The sequence below is a fragment of the Carica papaya genome, chromosome 7, assembly GCF_054855325.1.
Source record: "Carica papaya isolate Zhongbai chromosome 7, ASM5485532v1, whole genome shotgun sequence".
Lineage (NCBI taxonomy): Eukaryota > Viridiplantae > Streptophyta > Magnoliopsida > Brassicales > Caricaceae > Carica > Carica papaya.
The window spans coordinates 15,508,939-15,529,458 of record NC_142315.1 but is presented as its reverse complement, the minus strand read 5'-3'; the positions used below and the strand labels follow the sequence as shown (position 1 = coordinate 15,529,458).

At 34.4% G+C, this 20,520-nt stretch overlaps 1 long non-coding RNA gene and 1 other non-coding gene across 2 annotated transcripts; one reads left to right on the top strand and one right to left on the bottom strand.

The window, feature by feature from the left end:
* Positions 1-907: 907 nt before the first annotated feature.
* On the top strand, positions 908-981 carry TRNAV-CAC (transfer RNA valine (anticodon CAC)). The gene has a single exon. It is a non-coding gene; the product is annotated as a tRNA-Val (tRNA).
* Positions 982-4,658: 3,677 nt separating this feature from the next.
* On the bottom strand, positions 4,659-7,129 carry LOC148252998 (uncharacterized). Its single transcript, XR_015813403.1, has 2 exons — positions 6,575-7,129; positions 4,659-6,478 (listed from the first exon to the last, which is right to left on the bottom strand). It is a non-coding gene; the product is annotated as an uncharacterized LOC148252998 (long non-coding RNA).
* Between the last annotated feature and the right edge of the window lie 13,391 nt (positions 7,130-20,520).

Genomic DNA, 20,520 nt, shown 5'->3' with positions numbered 1-20,520 from the left:
TAATGTGCAATATGATTTTTGAAGCACAAATATATTTGATTTGATTGTTTTATATCTTTCGTTGCGTGTTGCGAACAGATTACAATCCTTCAAATTTACATCTATATCTAAATAAATATAATAGCATCAATAAATATTATACATTCTAATTGTGACATAATATAATTTAAAATGTGTGCCGAGTAATATTAGTTAGAATATTCAAAATCTTTCAAATAGGTTAAAACGATAGCCATGTCGACTTGTATAGAATTACGACTAGTATCAATGAAAAATTATTTTAAGTTAAAAACTAAAATTAAAATAAAATTACTATTTAAAAAAGTTAAAAATTAGAAACGTCATAATGATGGAAAAATAAAATATTATAGTTTAGTTTTATTATGACTTGAGAATATTTGAAATTGTAATTTTTATTCATAATTTAGATAAAATTAAATGAAATTAGTTGAGTGGGGAGTTTATTAAAAAGTAGGTAGTGTACAATAGGAATTTGTATAGAGGATAATAGTAACTCTCTTCTAAATTATCAAAAAGCCATGCACTTTAATAATTTATAGATATAATATGGAGAGAAAATAAAAAATAATTAAATTTTAGCTTTTTGTTTTCTTCCTGCTACTTAAAAAATTATAAATAGTCTATTGATAAATTTTCTAAAATTTATAATTCATTATATCAAATAGTAGGGAGGGAAGCTGGAGGGGCAGTGATATTTAAGTGTAGAATAAAGAGAGGTAATTTACGTGATTTCATTGCTAAGGTGGCAATTAAATTTCTTGTCAATAAAGCGTGGTTTGATAGAAAATTATTTTTAATTTGATTCTAAATAGTAAATAAGAGGAGTTATGTCTATCAAACTTGTTGTTTGTTTTGAATCTTAAATTAATGTCGGTGGCAGCAACCAGTCTGGGTGGTGTAGTTGGTTATCACGCTAGTCTCACACACTAGTGGTCCCGGGTTCGAACCCGGGCTCAGACATGTTTTTGTACATATCCAACGGCTCTAATTTAGTTTGGGCCAATCTCAATGATTTTATTTTTCCCAAAATGAAATAAAAATCAACTACGAAACAAATTCCATCAAAATTGTTATTTATTGATTATCTCTATAATTAGGTTTATTATATTTTTTAAAAACAATTCAGTCCTTCAATTCTCTATTTACATGCTTAAATTTCTGCAAACTTTCGTTACTCTTTTTTTTTTTTTAATTGCATCATAATCATTGATTTGCTTTTAAAAAGTAACAAATATATGCCTTTTCATTTTATTATTACAGAAATTAAAATAAAACTCAATACCAATTGTTGGTTACATCTTTATATTTATAGAATTAATTAATGGGTGCATAAAATGCACTCTCTAGACTGCTTAACTAAGCTATATTTGCTACAAATTCAAAGATTTAGTAGAATTGCATATGAAATTATAACTATACCTTTTAAGATTTATAGTAAATTATTAAATCAGTTCTCAAAATTTGACACTTTTTATAATTTGGTTCTTAATATTATTTTTTATTATAATTTAGTTCTTGACATTTTATGTTTGTTTTAAGTATTTAGTTTCTTTTTATTTTCTAACAAAAAAAAAAAATAAAATAGTTAAATCATATTTGGATGTTTTAAAAAATAAATAAGTTAAAAAATTTAACTAATTAACTAAATTAAAAGAGTAATAAATCAATAATAACATCCTACCTATTTTTTATATTAACTTACTATTTTAATTAAATAATTAAAATAATTTTAAAACTTTTTAAAAACATCTAAAAATGATCTAACCATTATAGTTCTTTTAGCTAGCAAATAAAAAGAATGTGAGTGTTTGAAACCAAAAAAAAATATTAGACACTGAACTCTAATAAAAAAAAAAAAGATCAAATTATAACAAAAGTCAAACGTCGGAGACAAATTTAATAAGTCACCCTAAAAGTTATTAAATTTGATAAAATTTAAAATGCATTTTTTCCAACTCCACAAGAGATTCTATTTCAAATAAATTTTTATGATTTTAAATAGGAAATATAATTTTATAATTAAAATAATAGTGATTTACAAGTTAATTTCATCAAGGAGTCTGCCTGCGTGCATACACGCACACAGTTGCGCGCGCTCACATGGCATACCTAGGATTTCTCCTGCGAATGGGGGATTTTTCCCACGAGAAAAAGGAATCCTCTTCCCCCAAGGATTCCGTGAATCTTACTCCACAACGAACTTGATTCTATTCTAAGAGGACTTCTAGCTCAACCTAACAACAAGTGAGGTCTGATCCCATTCGAAAGCCCAAAAATGCTCAAGGCCATAGAATTGGGGTATATGTGCCAATCTGCGAGCTTGGGAGGTTACATGGCAAGAAAAAAGGCCTTGGGTTGGCCCAACAAGAGTACAAGTTTGGCCACATCGGCCATAGAGGCCCACAATAACCACATTGTGGGCATGTGAGCAGCTTAGTTCACATGTACAGGCTCGGACATGTGGGAGGAGGAGAACCTGCACACGTGGGATTCTCTCATCTGTGAGGGAAGAGTCCTTACACACTTCTCCTTCTCTCAAGATCGGTTCAAAGAGTCCTTTTTAGATTTGATTTAGCAGCAAAAAGAAGATAAGGATAACAAGAAACCCAAGGGAGAGTCCTAGAGGAAGGCAAACCCCCAAGAACGAGTTTTAGTGAAAGAAGGCTTCTACCCATGCAGGAGAAGTTAAACTTGAGAGAGAGACCTCTTCTCTCTCTCCTTTCACATGTCTTTTCTCATTTCTTGATTTTTTTTTCAGCTGGGATTCGTCACATGAAGAGTTCTACATTGATTAGAAGAGAGAATTCAAGAGAAAGACAAAATATTTAAGAGAGAAAAGAATTCAAGACTCAGAAGAATTTGGCCAAGCAAGAATTCTTCCTTGTCGAATTTCCACATGTGTTTTATGCTTCAAACCTGTAAGTTTCATCCTTCTTTAATTCAACTTCCTCAATTTAATTAACTAAATAAAGAGAATATCAAGCTGTGAAGATACGAAGTATTTCAATCCGAAAAGGATTCAAGAATCGGCCAAGAGAGGAGAAGAACTATCCTAGTTATTTTTGTTTCTTTTAATTATTATTTTAATTCAGTTTTAGATTGAGTTAAGTTAAGTATTTAATTAAGATTTTAATTTTTGAGTTTAAGTAGAATTAATCCGATGAATGTATATATAAAGAACTCACCTTTACTTTGTAATCACACAACTTTTTAGATTAATAAAAATTCAGATTATTACTTTTTAGCTTATTGCTAATTGTGAGAGAGTGTTTGATCAAGTGAGATTTCTTCAACCATCTTGTTGAGTCAAGGAATCAAATCGACTTATTGGGTAAGTTGTAGCATTTTTTCCATTTCTTTTTTGTTCCCAGTTACCTTAGTTTGCATTCATAGGTTGAATGTGAGTTAATTAGGGAGAGCTTATTTAGAGATTTAAGTTTTTTGAATGCCAATGTTATATATGCGATTTTTTTATTGCATTGTTGATCCTGAGTTTCACATCATTTAGTAAAATCCAAAAAAAAGCAAAAAATGATATAAACAAAAGTAATAATAAAAATTTTCATAATAAAGAATTCAATAAAGCACAAAGTCAATTAAGAATTGTTTAGAGTGCATAAAAGTAGGTTATATATGGTTTTCCTCAACTTAAAAAGAAACTTCAAGAGAAGAAAGAAAATGGCTTAATGGTTATATATGTTTAGAGAATGAATACCTTTTAGAAAATAAAAGGACTTTGACAATGAAAAAGTTATCCTTTGTTTAATGGTAATAAAAGATGAACCAAAGCTATATACTATTTCTAATCTTGAAGATTTAAATATCTTTATGTAAACCAAAATATAATGTCCTTTAAGGTTCCTAATTATGAGATCATAAAACTTAATTTTAAAATTAAGTTTAGGTTAGTACATATTGTGCTTAATCAAAAAACTTTGACTGCTCTTATCTAATTACTTGTATGGTTCATACAAGAATAACTTAGTGGGTGCTATTTATGGAATGAGTTAACTTACGTAATGAAGTTTTATCATGGAGTTTTACTTGTTTATCAACTATATGATATCTATTGTGACAATGTTATAGACTATTTCTTAGATTTAAGGTGAGTGTTTTATAACATTTCGATACTATTAACTTATGCATTTTATTGTATTATACAGAACAAGTCATTCCACAAAGGTATGTAAATATTAATAAATGATCTATCTGTATCAAGTAAGGAAAATAGATGTTCTATTGATTGAATCTTAATTTAGGAAATCATGTCCATCAGCATTATGATTAATTAAAAAAAATGATAAATTAACTAGCTATATTACATATTGTTAGATGACATGAGTTTAACATACCATATATACCTTGTTTATGTTCTAGGCATTCATGTCACAGGAAAATTTTACTATATGAGAACTATTTTACAAAAAATCATGATGTTAATTATTGTCATATCCTTGCGATTAACGTATTGTTAGTAATGCTGATGGATTTTGAATATATAAAATTATGTTTCAACAATGATGTAATGTCCCGATTTCTCTACAGAGAGGAAACGCTACCACACATATAAAACTCACTATTGCGTAGTAATAGGCTAAAAATCAAATTATATGTCATTTGTACGAAGTTACAATACATGAGACTCAATAAAAATATAATTATATTAATATCATAATTTAGTTCTACCATACAAACTAAACTAACAAAAAGATGAAAGGCTTCTTCAAAATCTTTATAATCCTGTAAGAAGATGGCAGTATCCATAACAAAGACTTACACATAAACATTCACAAGGTTGAGAAAACAAATGCAAATTTTAATCAAGAAAAATGCAAGTAGATGCCAAATTGAAATTAACGTAATAAAAATTCTTATTCAATTTTCGTTCTTCACAAATTCTTTTCTTTGTTTCATATCTAATTTTCATAATTCCATATAGCAATTATTGATATCACCATTCACATAGTCGTATTGATATCCAACTCACATTTACAATTCACATACTGATACAAACATTACCAATGTTCACATATGCATAAATTACTTTTATTGATTTTCACAATTCATTTCCATTCATATATTCATGTATATTTATTTTAAAATTTCATCGCACGATCCTGTTTTTACCAGTAACACTAAAGGCAATAAGGATCTCCTTTACTACGTGGATACTCAAATATAATAATTAATAATCAAATACCAATAAAATCCCCATTTCGTAAATAGTAATGGGTACCAATAGACAATTTTCCAACCACGACGTCTGGTATGGGACTTCCCAGCTATGTCTGACTGAGTTTGTACCCATAGTAGGGTTCACTACAATCTCGGGCCAAAACTGAGAACACACAAACCCTCCCTCCCTCTCTTATACCTACTAAATAAATTTTCTCGTTTTTAGAAGTTCTTTTGTTTATTATTTTGCAAATCAAATTAATTGCTTAAATAAGATACCTATTCAATGTCATAACATATATATGAGATACATACTCACATGGATGGTTTAAGTATATATACATTTATACACAAACTAATATACATGCGTACTCCTACATACACACATTTACACAATTTATTTACCTATATATTTGACACGTAGTTTTATACATATATATACACATGCCTCATATTGTATTTATACGTGTACACATATTTATACACATATACACACATTTAATAAACACGTATATTTACACTTATTATAAACACATATACAATGACTTTGATTTCTTACATGTACATATATACTTAAGCCTTATTCATACATATTTATACCCATAATGATATACATATTGTACATTTACACATACACCCACATTCATGTCTACCTCCATATATGCTCACACACATCATCACCTATATATATATATATATATACTGATACATAGATAGTTACAAATATATATTCACACACATCAATATCTGTATATATATATACTGACCTATAAACATATATCTAAAATTCTCACACCTAACAATATTTACACATAATTTTAGGTATACATATATACTCTATATTTACATACACAAATCCACACCCATGAATAGTCCTGTTTATATCATCAATACCCCCACGCCTTCATCAATATACTACAAATATAAATTTATACCAATACACACACATAATGCACATATATTTCCAAACTCACATATATCTATATATATATATTTATATATACATCTATTTAAATGGTACATGCACTCATGCAGATCTACGACCTAAAACAAAGAATATATATATATATATATATGTAAAACATGCCAGAAACCCATAATAATCTATGCAAATTTTTGAGGAAATTGTTAGAAAACTTTAATAAAATATGGTTGGATCTCACTAAACAAACACTAACCCAAATCTTCCTAGGATCCTAGACAGAAAAAGGGATTGGGAAAATTTGTACAGCTTCAAGCTTCACATAACCAGCTCCCCTTCTAGTTTTCTACTCCCGATTTCCTAAAATTCGCATACGAGATTTAATTTAAAAAGAGAAATATTTAACATAAAGCGGAAAAATTTACCAAGATCGGCATTAGATTTCAGATTCTTGACCTGGAGAGACACAATTTTGGCCTCTCACTCTAGCGACTCATGCGCCACTTGCCCCCCATCGTTTTCGTGTGGCTGGCTTCACACATCCGTCTGCTTAGGGATTGCTTTTGCAAGACCCCGAACCTTTGCACTTCAAAATATGGTTAAACTTCATTTTTAAATTAGAGATTTATTTTTGATATTTTAATTATTAGTTTTTTCCAATTTTAAACTTTCTTATATTCTATTTTAAATTTATAATTTTTTGAATTAAAGTTTTTTTAATAATTTTTCTAACATTTTTAGAAAATAGAAGAAAAAGAAGAAAGGAAAGAAAAATGAAAAATAGAGAAAAAATCCCTAAAATCCCGCGGAAGTGATTGCAGCACTACGCTTGGGCAAACTTGAAGCACACACGCCGCGCACTTTATACGAATAGTGTGCACACAATACGCATCATGGCTGCACATAGCACGCAACATGGCCGCTAGTGCACAGTGCATGGCCGCCTGTGTGCGTGCACAGCGCACGGCATGGTTGCCTGCGTGTGGGGCATGGCTGCCCATGTTCGTTCACAACGCATGGCATGGCTACTAGCGTGCGTGCATAGCGCACGGTATGGCCACTTGTGCGTGGGGCATGGCTGCACACGTGCGTGCACAATGCGCGACATGGCCGCTTGTGCGTGGGGCATGGCTGCACACGTGCGTGCACAACGCGCGGCATGGCCGCTTGTGCGTGGGGCATGGCTGCACACGTGCGTGCACAGCTGGTGGCATGGCCACTTGTGCGTGGGGCATGGCTGCACACGTGCGTGCACAGCGCGCAACATGGCCGCTTGTGCGTGGGGCATGACCGCACACGTGCGTGCACAGCGCGTGGCATGGCCGCTTACACGTGGGGCGTGGCTGGCTGCGTGCATGCACAATGTGTGACATGACTGTCGATGCGCGCATAGTGCACAACATGGCTGCACATAGCGTGCAACTACACGCTGTTAGCCGCATGTAGACAGGACAACGGTTGGCACATCCTGTCTGGCATGCTTGGCCATGTTGAGTGGGCCCTACGCTGGCAATCCACTCCAACCACACATTCACGTGTCTTTTCGGATGCTTGCCACTTGTCGCGCATCCCTAAGTCTCCAATAATCTATTTAAACCCCCTTTTCTCCTCACTTGTACATACACTCATTTTTTTCTCTCTTGTCCATCATTTTTAATTCTCACAATTCCAGAATTTTTAAGGAAGAAAGGAGTAGGAATTTCAAGAGCTTGTTTGAGGGTTTCTAGAAGTCTTTTTCTCCCTTCTTTTAAGACTTATTTGACTTCAGTTTTAGTAAAGGATTCTCTTAGTATTTTCTCTTACTCTTCTAAGTATATTTTTTAGAAGGAATAATTTAAATATTGATTGATATTTTGTTGCATGAATTTATATAATAATTTGTATATTTAGTTATGGAATTATTGAACATGATGATTTTGGTTGCATAAACCTTTGCGTTGATTGGTTACTATACTTTTGAACATAAAATATGAAATGTTAAGCATGATGTATGAAAACTATGATGATTGGAAATGCGTATGGGTCGACCCTTCACGTTACTATATGGCATGGTGAAGAGGGTTATTCTAGGAGCCCTGGTTTTAAGGAATATTCCGATGGTCAAGTTCAGGTATATAGGTCTTATGTCAAATATGTTAATAGACCCCCACTGAGTTTCGGATATGTTATCAAGAATATAGGCCTTGGGCCGGATATGTCATGGAACTCCACCAGGTTCGAAACGTATGATTGATATGAATACTGAATAAATAAGTGAAAAGAATGAAAATTTATTTGACTGTTATCTCTGAGGGACTTCTGTCTCTCCTTACTCTATGGTATGAAAAGATTGGTGAACCACTCCCTATGAATGATGGTGTTCCCTTTGACAAGAGTGGATTCACGATTTGCATGGAATTCACCCCTAATTTGTGCCCTCCCATATGATGTGGAAGTCGAGGAGTTGTTCCTTGGTTTACCCTTGGAAGCTTGTTTGGATCCGTTTGCAGATCCTTAGTAAATCTCAAGCATATAATTTGAGTGCAATAGTTAAAACCAAACTCTGATGTAGTTATTTTGTAAGAACACTATTTTATATTTTGATATCTAGGTTTGCCAATCTATGGCTTGATATAAATATTCAACCTAGATTATTATGTAACAGATTTCTATCTTTCCCTTAAATAAACATTTTATTAGCACTCGTAACTACTTAGTAGTTGGATCCCTTTTACTCTTTAAGTATTTGGGATATTATAACTTCACCCACTTTCCCTATTGCCTCCCCATGAACTTCTTTTTTTTTTTCTTCTTCCTTTCATATGCGACCAAAATCTCTCCACTCATTCTTCTCTCTCTCCTGATCTCTCTTCTCCGCTTGTCATTGCCCCAAATCTCCCCATCTCTTCTCTCCCTCGCAGCAATGACGTTTTCCCTTTTCCAAAAAAAACTTGATTAAGGTTTCTTTAAATACTTCTTACACTAACTGTTTAATCTTTTTTCTTAAATCTCGACTGTTGGATTGATCAAGGGCATTTTGGTTATTTCACGTGCAAAAATTAATCATTACCGTTTGATCTTTCTTAAATCATGATAATCAGATTTAGGGTTTCACTAAGGTTTTTTAGGTCTTTTTACCTTTTCATTAATCCTTGCCGTTCATTTAAACATTATGAGATCTAGACTGTCTTGCGCGCAAATAGATCTTGATCGTTTCATGGACATCCTATCCTTGGTTATATCACAACCATCCAATTTGATTACTTGCCTTTGTACGCATGGAAACCATGCGTACTATTCACTTTTGTGTGGTTGCCCATATGGAAGGATTTGGTTGGGTGGTAGACACATCATCATGCTGATATGACCTACTTCTCAGAATTATATTTCACCCTTATTCACCCAAAGTTCTTTCAATTGGGTCCCTAATTGATTACAGTTTCGTCCTAATTAGTATTTTCACTTTGTTTTGGTCCATAATGATAAATAAGGGGATTTTCTTGTATTTTAAAATTTCCTTGGCTTTCTTTAAATTCCAATAATACCCCTAACTCACATTTAATTCCAAAATGTATTTTTGTTCAAATTTTCACCTAATTTTTTCATAAAATCATTAAATTAAGTCTCATAAAAATTATTAAATTCTTTCCACATTTTTTCCTTCCCTAAATTCTGCCAAAACATCCCAAAAAGTTAAACATTGCATTTCGTGGGATGTTACGATTGCCCTTGATAATGGACCTAAAGGATTACACATAAAATTTAGTATTTACTAATAATTTGAAAGTAAAATGATTTTTTGCATGGATTAACTCAATAGAGATTATATTAAGTAAAGATTGTCTAAATCAATTATACAGTGACCACCTGAAATATTAAAGATGGTTTTATTTGGATGAAAGAAAATATTACATAATTACCTTGTGAATTGAAAATTCTTATTAAGAGAAGGCAAACGTTTTAATGAGGGGCAAATGGGTGATATTCCCTTACAAATAAAAAATTAAGACTTTGTGAATTGAAAGATTTTTTTCATAATAATCTAAATAAAGGTCGAACCCATATGTTATACCTCATAATTACCTCTCTCTCTCTCTCTCTCTCTATATATATATATATATATATATATATATATATTTTTTTTTAAAATATCGCAGCCTCCCTCCCCAAGGGAATAACCTCTAATAAAAAGTGCATCATGTATAGCACAATGATTTTTTTCTTAAAAAGATTAGCCACAGTCACCATGAGCCCTCTTACAACCACAGATCCACCAGCTTTTCAGGCGAGCTCCACCGCAAACAAAGTGATGTGAGCATGATCAAGCCAAGAGACATCCCAAAAATCCAAGCAGCATCCCGTCCCAATTAGGCAAGCAGTTTTAATTTCTTTTCACTTCCAAAACTAAATTGTCTCAAGGAGAAAAATACCTATACCCCTAATCACTTTCCTAATTGGGATAATTCTAAAGAATGAGCCAAGTTTGTTCAAGCAATAAGGCTTAAGGCCCAAGTGATGCTTCATGGGCTTAAAGAGCCATATGTTAAGGAGTAAGGCTGAGCCTTGGCCTAAGAAAAAGAAGACTCAGATCCATTTGGCCGTGGGGAGTGACAGACTACACAAATTGCACATGTGAACCACCTTGTTCACATGTGCGAGAGGGAGTACTCATACCTGTGGGGTCTTTTCTAGCATGAGAAGGAAAGCTAGTGTGTAAGAGAGACTTAGCCGAATGCCTAAAAGTGTGTTGCTCTGTGCATGGAATGCCACACACACAGGCAGTGCGGGTATGTGGGATTCCAGCCTGCGTGGGTCAGATGTGGAGGTGAGGAAGTGTAACCCACGAGGACTCTTCTCCTTTTTGCCTACTTTTTACATGTTTTTTATGCTGATTTTTCCAAGAATGACTCTTCTACAAATTGAAGTCCACATGAACAATTAAAGCACATGGAAATTATGGTAAAAGGAAGGAGAATTATCTAGTTAATATTTTATTAATTTTTAATTATTTTTTAATGTTGGATTTTATCCTTATTAACATTTTAATTTTATTTTAAGATTGGGATTTAGATAAGCTAAGAGTTTGGGCAGAATTTTAGTGTTCGTATTTAATTAGAATTTATTTAGTGAAAGCCTTTATAAAGACCTCACCTTATGTTGTAATTCACATAATTCAGTTGAGTGATAACAAAATTTTAGGTTTTGCTGTTTAATTAGCTTTTGCTACTATAATTCACATAATTTAGTTGATTATGGGTTGAAGGTGAGGAGTTGAGAGTTGGAGATTTGTATTGTGTGGTTCTTCTGGGCAAGTACAAGATAAGTGTGGGGGGAGTTTGATAGTGTACATAAACACCACTTTTATTGCTTAGATTGAGTGCATATTTAAGTCGTTTATTGCCTAACTTAAAGGATCTTGATAATTTTTTATGCAAGTGGGAAAATAAGACTCAACATCCGAAAAATAGTGCAGCAGAGCTAATTTAGCACAGAGAGTTGTCATACGTGCTCAAGCCTTGGGCAAGGCTTGCACTTGGCAGTTTTGGCAGCAGATATTAGTTCGTACACAGGTAAGCCTTGGGCAAGGTTTACACGTTAACGATAGCAACGTATATTAATCTTTCATGATTCTTTCAAACTCAAAGAAAAGGGTAGAAACATGAAACCAAGTAAAAAGGATACTTCTAAAAATAGAAAGAGGCCGAAATCGAGGGAAGAAAAATCCTAACTACACACGATTCACTCTTTAAATGGAGGCAGAAAAGGAGCGCCATAAGGAGCCAGAACGGAGAAGAATATGATGACATATTTCCTTTATGTTTTTCTGTAATTTTTCTGTGTTGATTGTAAATGATTGCTAGTATACTAAACTCACAATGAGCGGCTAGATATTCCTATTTTCTAGTCAAGAATTTAATTAAATTTCAATTTTAGGGTTGTGAGATCTAATTGTTTTACTTTTATTATTCCTTATTTTCAATATTTATATATTTTTCTATGCATAAGAATGATGTTTTTTGTTGTTCATTCAACAGGTCCGTTGTGTGTCTAGAATAATAGTATATCTTTATTTGAGATTCTTGAATCAATATTGTTCAACATATCATGATAACTAGTGGTAAATTAGTGTTCAAACTAAGAAGATATATAATCTAATTTAAATAAACTGTGCGGTTGAGTTTATTAGTTAGGAGCAGGTGTTTCGCATCCATAATGCTATTAGTGAATTAAATTCTAAAATTGTCTCAAGGTTATTTTACTAGAAAGGTTTAATCAACAAATATCTCTTGGTTAATATAAGATTAAGGAAAAATCAGTTATTAGGAGCATCTCCAATAACTAGAGTCGGTCTATTAAAAAATGGTAAGTATTATTTTTGCATCAATGATCAATCATGCATATTGAAACTGATATTATTTATTTGGCCAAAAACTTATTCATAATTGATTCTTATTTTTTTATTTTGCTGAATTATTTTATGCTAATCTCATTTAATTGATTTTTAATTTGCTGGTTTGTTTTAATCCATTGGTTGTTCAGTTTCAACACAAAGCAAAAACCCCCTCCTTTCACTTCATTTATTTGTTAGTCGTAAAAGAATATTATGACTCAATTCCCTGTGGATTCGACCCTACTCACCATAACTACAATATTATTTTCTTGTTTGAATAGGAATTTATTTTTGGTAGATTCGACATCTATCAACGCTTCTTTCAAAGATGCACACTTAAGGAAATAGATTGTTATAGAAAATATCTTGATTGATGTAAGAGTCAATTTGATGATAATCCAAGAGTGTGTGCTTCTTTATACTTTCTCGACAAAATGTTCAAGGCTACCATTTGGTTACAAATTGCAATGACACAAGTTAATTGCCTATAATGAAATAGTTCATAAAGCTTTCTTGCTATGATTGTCTATTGGTAGCAAATACAAAGCATTAATTTTTTTATGATTTTCTAAAAACTTAAAAAATAAGAGAATGGCTATTGATATATGCTTCTTCAAGCTACCAAATTAAAGAAAGAAATAAGAGAAAATAGTTTGGAATTTCGATTTGTTGTCTCTTCTCTTTTTATACTTCGAGAATGAGACTTTTTCAAAGAAGGCTTACCCATGGTTTTTCTTTTTTAGATGAACTCAAAATCTTATCTCTCACTTGTCATAGGAGAGGAAACATTTAAGACTTATATGCCCAAGTCATCGTTTTGTTTCTTATCCTGTGTTATGATTAATTACATATATGGACTTATATAGAAATTATTTTACCAAATAATTACTTAATTATTAATCTATTTATTTTATTTCTAAAATAATGCGTAACAATAGGAATGTAATCAAACTTTTTATCAATAAAATTGAGGTATTTCAATAATGTATGGTTTCATTTTAATTTTTGTAAATTTGATTTTTAATTTTTGCATTTTGAGTTTCAAAAAACAAGGGAAAAAGGAAAAAACAAGATGGGATTTTTTCCACGGATTGAAGAAATTCCTTTAATCCATAAACATGTCAACCTGTAAGCTTGTAAGCCCATGGACGTGCAAAGGGATCATGTGGCAGCCCGCAGGCATGCCGACTGCGGACATGTGAGAAGGCTTCGGCAAGCACAAGGATGGCATAATAAATTGATCCATTTATCCATTTGACACCATTTGGTCACGAGAGAGGGAAAATTTATTCCAACCTCATGGGCAAATTACTGGTGCCTATGGGAGCAAGCCTTGTTTGCCCAACCTGTGGACTGGGCAACCCCACACATGCCTAACTTTGGGCTTTGATTTGAGAACCAACTTCTCCACCAAAAATGCAATCTAGACTAGGCATTTTATTAGCAAGCCACTGCTCCAACTGTTGACATTCCAGTCGTGACATCCCATGTACTAAGTATAGCATAAGGAAGCCAGATACAGAAATAGATTACGAGTGTATTAAGATAAATTATATGTGGGGAAGTAAATATCACAATCCTTTACAAAATAAAGTTTGAGTTCCAAAGCTTATAATATTGAGGCCAAAGTTTGGTAAAATAATAAATACAAACGTCTTGAAATATGGATTCATTAGAGTGCAGAATAAAATATGCACTTGTAATAGTTCATAGATCCATGAGATCCTTGAATCCTTCAATGGGTAAATTAACGATTGGTTCCTCACTACTGTTCTCATCTGGGGGGCATAGAAAATGGTGAGTTTCATAAACTTAATAAGGAAAATAGTATTTAAACAATATTTCTAAGATTTTAAAAGTGCTTAAACTTTAAAGAGATACACCATAAACCACTTACCATCGACGCTCTTTGTAAGTTCATTTTAATATTAAAGAAAACATCTTTATTTTATTTGTAAAAATGTCAACATCAAGACAATCATATCATACATAGAATGGAGAAAATAAAACAAATATAAATCATGTCATGCATTCTTTTCACCTTTTATCTATTCTTCGTGTGAAGCCATTCTGACTAATATTTACTGAGAGCAATATGGATTTCTGACTACTACAGTGGAAAGACAAGTTCATTTCATTTTTAGCGTGTTTATGGCTTGCTAAACTACATGACACTTATGGCTTGACAAACTATGACACATTCTACGACCACGGCCGTGCCAACCATAGTAGTCCTATATATAAACTATAGTCATGGCTGTACATTGCCACAATGACCCCTACAATCATATTGCGTAACCACTCTTATTAGAGAGCACACCATCATCCACAAAGAGCGGTCATCTTAAGTCTTTTCAGACCAGATGGGGGAGAAACATAACCCCGCAGAGATAAAAGTCTAATGGATCATGTTAATTTAAAATGCCATGCATAAATATTTCAATGATCATTTTCTCATAATATCCATGTTTTTTATATAATATTCATGTTTTTCACATAATCTCCATGCTTCTTGAGTGAAATCACGACATCTCATGCATTACTTCGCATATCATCATATTCATATCATTTAATTAAATTTCAAATGTAAATAAGTTTATTTAATCATGCAAGTACTACTTTTCATTGCTCATAAGATATTTAAATAAAATTTTAACAATTACTAAATGTACACACGCCATTTCTCATTTAATCAAACAATATTTCATTTTATTATTCTAGAAATACTCCTTAGAATTTACGAAAAATATCAAAATCTTCCTTATAAAAAACTTATAGATTTCCTATGTTCTTTTTTTTTCCTTCCTTTCTCTCTAGCTATCTCTCTCTCTCTAGAAAGCTTTTAAATGAAGTAAAATGAAGATGGTGTGTTAAGAAATAGTGGGGAGGGGCCCATATTTATAGATTAAATGGGTTGTCGGATTTTTGCCAAATGGCACAAATTTGTGAGGAGAGAGGGAGGAAAAAGTTGATCGACACAACACAATGACTAAGAATGTGACTGATGGACGACCAATGAGATAATGGTAACCTGATGATCAGCACGAAGGTCGTGGGCACGCCAGCCAAGGGGCAGCACACGCCTCCCGAATGGTAGTGATGTGCTGGTTGAACAGTGGCTCACACTCCCCAAGGGGGCAACACACACCGCTCAAGAGGCGACACTCATTGCCTGAGGGCGGTGTGCGCCACACAAGGCCTGCCATGCTGGCTTGTTGTACGCACTGGCGGTGCCTACTGCACGTACTATCCGAGGAACTTGCTCGTGGAGTTGTCTTTCTGCATAGACTGCGCGCCTTGCGACTCGCACAAATGGGGCGTGTGCGCAGGCGCATGTCCAGCTGGCCAGGTGCGTGCGTATGTGCAACACGTGGGGCATGCACGAGTGGGGAAAATTTTTTCGCATAATTTCTCCGTTGTTTTTCTCCATTTTTTTCTGAAATTTCAAAGTTAGTGATAAAATTACCATAATAAATAAATAATAATAAATTTTTAAGTAAAACTCAAAATTATGCAAAAATTTAAAATATCAATTTAAATAGTTAACGGCCTTAGGGCCCAAATGAATAGAAGTTTTACACAACACATTAAAGCACAAAGGTTCTGGGGTGTTACATTCCCTCCATCTTTAAAAAAATTGGTCCTCCAAATTTGTTACAAACAAGCATTAAAATTTCTTGTTGTGCAAAGACCTTCTTTGTCCAATTGAGAATCGCGGTTGGAAACTCATCGTACGTCATGTCTGGTTGAACTTGAGTTTCTTAGTGCGGAATAATATGAAAGGGGTCATGGATGTTTCTTTTAAGCATGGAAATATGAAAAACATTGTGTAAACTTGCAAAATCCAGTGCAAAGCAAGGCGTAACACAATGAGTTCAATATGTTCTAAAATCATAAAAGGTCCCACAAACTGAGCACTCAGTTTTCCTTTCTTTTCGAACTGCATTTTACCTTTATAGGGGAAGATTTTAAGGAAGACACAATCACCAATAACAAACTCCAGTGGTTTCCTACAGTCAGTATTGCTCTTCTGACGACTCTGGGCCGTGGTAAGATTCTTGCGAACAATGGTAACCTTGTCAATGGTTTCTTAGATGCAGTCTAGTCCCAAGTGACGCCTGTTTTTGACCTCGTTCTAGTAAGTTAGTGAACGACAAGGCCTACCATACAGAGGTTCATCTGGAGCCATGCCAATGCTGGAATGATAACTATTATTGTAAGCAAACTCACAAAGAGGAAGATGCTGATTCCAATTGTCACTAAAGTCAAGAACACAAGTGCTTAATATATCTTCAATTATTTGGATGTTATGCTCAGATTTTCCATCAATTTGGGAATGATAGGTAGTGTTGAAGGAGCTGAGCCAAGGGTTTATTGGAAGCTATCCCAGAAATGGGAAGTAAACCAAGGATCTTTGTCAGAAACAATGGAAGAAGGAACACCGTGGAGTCGAACAATCTCCTTGACGTATAGGTGGACTAACTTGCTGGTGGAATCTATTGTCTTGATGATAAAGAAATAGGCAGTCTTGGTCAATCTATCTACTATGATCTATATTGCATTGCAACCAGAGCTGGTTTTGGATAAACTAGTGACGAACTCCATAGTCACATGCTCCCACTTCCACTCTGGGATAGGGGAGGCCTTGCAATAATCTGCTAGGTCTCTGGTGTTCGGCCTTGACTCTCTAACAAGTAAAACATCGAGAGACAAAATCAATAATGCCTTCTTCATTCTAGGCCACTAATACTGGTGCCTCAAGTCATGGTACATTTTAGTGCTTCCCGAATGAAGGAATAACTTAGATGCATGGGCTGACTTCAGAATATCTTTCCTGACTGTAGCAGGTACCCAAATCGGAATAGACCATCATCAAAGATACTGAAATTGGGGAACTCGTCATAAGTAAACTTACCAAGGTTCCGTAAAATCTCAAGATTGATGGACTGAGCTTCCCAAATCTATATGAAAAGGTTAAGTAGGGCCTGAATTTGGGTGAGATAAATGCCATTGTCATAATGATTCAAATGGAGTGATTGCATCGCATCAACTAATTTTTAATTGAAAGTCATATACTAAGCCAACGTAGTGGATTCCTTTTAACTCAGAGCATCGACGATCATGTTACCCTTACTGGAGTGGTAAAGGATCGTGCAATCATAGTCTTTCAAGAGGTCAATCCAACATCTCTGCCTTATGTTAAGTTCTCTCTAAGAAAACAAGTATTTAAGCTCTTGTGATCCGTGTAGATTTCAAAGGTCTAGCCATACCAATAGTGACGCTATATCTTCAGAGCAAAGATAATCGTAGCCAACTCCAGGTTGTGAGTGGGGTAGTTACATTAATAAAATTTCTCTTGTCTGGAGCCATAAACAACTACCTAACCATGCTTCATGAGTACACATCCCAGACTTATGTGAGATACATCATAAAAAAGTTGGAATCATTTAGTACTATCATATATAATTAATATGGGGGCAGTAGTGAGGCGACGTCTCAATTAATAAAACCATTTTCGCACTGATCATCCCAATCAAAGACTATACCCTTCCAGGTGAGTCGAGTCAAGGGGGCTGCGATCTTAGAGAAACCACCAATGAATCGTTGGTAATAATCGACCAATCCCAAAAAACTGCGAACTTCAGCAACATTGGTTGGTTTGCTCTAACTAATAACAGCCTCGACCTTGGAGGGGTTGACAAAAACTCCTTCACTAAAATCACATGACCGAAGAAAGATATGTGGTCCAACTAAAAAGAACACTTATTGAACTTGGCGTACAGGTGATGCCGATGGAGGGTTTCCAGTACATGGAACAAATGGTCTGCATGCTCTTCATGGTTCTTAAAATACACTAGAATGTCATCAATGAAAATGATGACGTACTGATCCAGTGCATGATAGAAGACTCTATTAATTAGGTCTATAAATGCAGTAGGGGCATTGGTCAATCCACAGGGTATGACTTTAAATTCGAATTGACCTTACCGACATCAGAATATTGTCTTATAAATATCTTCTTCCTTCACTCTCAACTAATAATAACCAGATTTGAGGTCGATCTTGAAAAAGACTGAAGCACCTTGCAATTGATCAAAAAGGTTATTAATGCAGGGTAAGGGGTACTTACTCTTAACCATCCTTGATTGAATTCTCGATAGTCTATGGATAGTCTGAGGGAACCATCCTTCTTCTTCACGAATAGTACAGGGCCACCCCATGGAGAATGACTAAGGTAAATGAACTTTTGTCCTAGGAGGTCGGAGAGCTGGTGCTCTATTTCAGCAAGTTCAGTACGACTTATTTAGTAAGTAGGCTTCAAAATGGGCCGGGTTCCTGGGAGTAGGTCGATGGAAAATTCTATCTTCCTTGGGGGAGGTAGTCTTGGAAACTCTTCCAAAAATACGTCTAAAAAATTACAAACCAGATGGATTATAAAAACTACTAGATTAGTGTCCATGTTCTAGTTCACCACAAGGTTAGGAAAAGCAAACAAAGTGTATATAAAACTTTCATAAGAATAAATTTTCTTTTACAGCACAAGTTTTCAGTTTACTTTATTTTAGGTGAGTGAATTGTTACAACTTTGCTTCACAATTAATAATTGCCCTATATTTTTTCAACCAATCCATACGTAAAATAATGTCAAATTCTGAAAAATCTAGAAGTATAAGATCTACTAGTAGTTCTGTTTCTTAGAATTTTATCTTATAGTTCTTATACACACAATGATCTTTTAAAAGTCCTTTAGATGGTGTTTCTACTGCTAATGTTTCATTCAATGGTTCAAGCTTAAGATCTAAATTACAAACAAAAGAATAAGATATAAAAAAATGGGTAACACCTTTGTCAATCAAGGCTCGGGTAGTGGTATTATGAATAGAAAATATACCTTGAATGATGGCAGGAGTGGTAAGGGCATGGGGCTCATCAAGGTGGTAGACGCGTCCATGGACAACTAGTCAGGCCATATCCTTGGGTTTCTGAAGACAATCTCTCACAAAATGTTAAGTGCTCCCACACTTGTAGCAAGAGTTGTTTAGACGTTGGTAGGGCTAATCACTGTGGTAAAATCCACAATGCTGGCATAGTGGGTAGGTCTAGTAGGATTTCTAGTGGGTGGGGATAGGGTAGGAACAGGGGCAACACGAGGTCTCTTGTCAGGATGATTGTTGCCAAGGTCAGACAACCTTCTCCTATGTTTTTATAGTTGATGCTGCTATTATTGGGTACAGATTCGAGTAATGTGTTGGTGCAGGGCGAGATGAGGTCTTCAGCCACCTGAACATGTTTAAGCACGTGGGCATACGAGTTGGGCCTGAGCATTGCTACTCGATCATACATATCTACAAATAGATCGTTCAGAAACTTCTGGGCCTTATAACTTTTCGGGGTAACCATCAGAGGGGCAAACTTACATAACTGGGCAAATCGGGGGGCATACTGGTTAACAGTCATGTTCCCTTGGTAGAGGTCCTGAAATTCCTCTTCTTTATTCTCTCAGATATATATAAGGAAGCAATTCTTGAAGAAGGTATCCATGAAAACTTCCTAGGTGGTGGGGGAGGGTAGGATACATTTCCTAAGCTGTCACTAGTGTTCGGCTTCACTGGTTAGCATGAAGGTGGTAAGGGGAACCTTCTGTTCCTCTGTCAGGTCCAAGATGGAAAAATTTTCTCTATTTGCAAAATCCAAACTTTTGCGACCAAGGGGTCAGGTCCTCTTCAAAATGAGGTGGGTTCAGTCTCCTAAACTTGGCAATGTTATGGGAGATGGAGTGATCAGTAAGGTGATAGTCTTGGGCTATGGGATGTTGGCACTGATTGGCTTGGTTCTATCCTATAGTTGCGGTTAGGCCTTGAATTGCTCAGAAGAGCCCGGTAAATTTAACCCTGGTCAGTGGGTCCTGGGCCTTGAGTCTCTTGGTTCTTTCTACTGATGGTCTCCCTAGAGTCATTGGTCCTATAAAAAAAAAGGGAGTCAATGAGTTGATGGACTATTTTTAAAAAAGGAAATCTCCTAAGTTCTCTAG